The sequence below is a fragment of the Grammomys surdaster genome, unplaced genomic scaffold (assembly GCF_004785775.1).
Source record: "Grammomys surdaster isolate TR1022 unplaced genomic scaffold, NIH_TR_1.0 280, whole genome shotgun sequence".
NCBI lineage: Eukaryota > Metazoa > Chordata > Mammalia > Rodentia > Muridae > Grammomys > Grammomys surdaster.
Window position 1 is genome coordinate 1,694,882 of NW_021604721.1, and position 2,350 is coordinate 1,697,231.

A 2,350-nucleotide genomic window follows, 5' to 3' on the forward strand; every position below is an offset into this window, starting at 1 on the left:
GGCAGGGAGGGAGAGGCACAGATGGAGGGGAGGGAGAGACACAGAGGGAGGGGCAGAGGAAGAAAAGAGACAGAAGCATCAGAAATTGAAGGACAGCTTAAATTATATAGCCACAGCAAGTTGGAAGCTAGCCTGGGCTACAAGTGGCCCTATTTTAGGAAGAAAAAGAAAGGAGAAGGTGGAGGGAAAGGAGGAGAATCGGGAGGCAGGAGTGGAGAGAAATGGTTTAGGATTATCAGCGTATGACTAAATGGTCCATGGAAACACTTGGTCTTTAGTCTCGTCAGGAGCTATGAGGTAACTCTTCCGTGGAGACCTAACAGACAAAACATTCATAGCTGCAATGTTAATAACAGCAAAAAGAAGGAACAACCCAGAAGTTTCTTCAAAGTATTTGAAATAATAGTATTTATTAAAAGATGTATTGTACAATAGTAGAAACTGACTAAAGCAAAGTTTAATCAGAAAAACATGAGTTAATCTGAGTTTACTATTGACTGTCAGGAACAACTAAAGGACAACACCAGCCTAAAGGAAATCAAGCCTGAGCATTATAAAAAAGTTACTTTGAGGCACCGCTGACCTCCCAAAGTCTAATAAGATGATTCTTTTTAAAGGACTGGCTGAGTCAGTATCATTTGCAAGCAAGCATAAGGGCCTGAGTTCAGTCTCTGGCGTTCACATAAAAGTAGTTTGTGCTGCAATCTCAGCCTTGTGGACATGGAAACAGGATCTCTGAAGCTCAGTGTCCAGCCAGTCCAGTTGAATCAGTGACCTCAATGCTCAGCTAGGACCCCATCTCAAAATAACATCAGAGCAGAGAAACAGCTCAGTGGGTAAAAGATCTTGCTTCAGAGATCTGGCAGGCAGGCTGACATAGACTTCTGAACTCACACAAAAGCCACATGTAGTGGTGTACATCAGGAATCCCAGCACTCCTGTGGTGAAATGGGAGGCAGAGACAACAGGTTAGCAAGCTTGACGTGCTACAGAGAAGCAGACGCAGGGTGGGGGAGAAAACGGACTGCCTGACATTTGTCCTGACATCAACATGCACCTCAGATACATGAGCTCACACATGCATATATATGCACACATACACATGGCAATGGTTAATTCAAACATAAGACATAATAAAATGGGCTGGTAAGATAACAGACGGTGAAGGCACCTGCTGCTAAGCCTGCTAGGTGACCTGGTAGGAGGAGAGAACCAAATCTGATCCTTGCAAGTTGTCCTCTGACCTCCACGCTCCCACAGTGGCACATGCTGAGCCACACGCAAAATAAATAACTAGAAAGTAATCTAAGTAGAAGCAGTGGAGAGTAATTGAGAAACATACCTGATTTTGGCCTCTGCCCTCCGCATTTACACAAACGCATAAGTTTGTGTGTGCGCATGTGGGTGCATGCTTACATACATGCATGTCTGTGTGGTGTGCATGCACATGTGTACAAGAGTGTGTAGAGTTTACCTTTGTTAGGGTACAGACAGAATGGAACAGGAGCCAGGCCTTCTAGCCTCTGAGTTTGCATTGTTGGTTAAGCCTGCACTAGCAGTGTTTATTGACATAAAAATCCCATTATTTTTTCATGCTGCTTCTAGAAGTTTTAGCCGATACTGAGAGACAAGGAGAAAAAGCAATAAAGGCTGACCAAAGTGAGTTTTATTATTGATTGATTGATTGATTTGGTTTTTGCACATGATGGTATTATCTGGAAAACAGAATATAACTCAAACTATTTATTTAAAAATTAAAAAAAATTAAACTTACTTAAAAATATTCATGAAGGAGCTGGAGAGAGAACCCGGTGTTAAGGGCTCTGGCTACTCTTATGGCGGATTGGGGTTCTATTCCTAGGACCTACCAGCATCTCAGAAGCATCTCTAACTCGCTGCACGGGTTGTGGCGCTGCCTTCTGGCTGCTGCAGGGATTGCATGGATGCTGTACATCTACACGCAGGCTGAACATCCGTATAAATAATATTATTAATTTTTAATAATAATATTATCCATGGCAACTGATAGGACACTAGTGAAGCCATGAATTCTTGGTAGTAATCTCTCCCACTTGTTACCAGAAACTGTGCTCAGCGTTTTACATTCACATCTCAATTAAGCTCTAGAATTCTGCGCGTCAGGCTTTCTCCACAGGAATGAGGAAATGGCTCTTACGGAGAACGACTCTTGACTGGCAGGACCAGGTTTAAAACTTGTTTTGTCTGACTCATAGCTCATACCCAGAAACACTGTTATCTTATCTCCAAACAAATGTTGACCTAAGTTTTTTTTTCCAAAACAAGGATAGTGACCAGGAAAGTTGTTCAGGAAGAATGTGGCTTCCTTCGG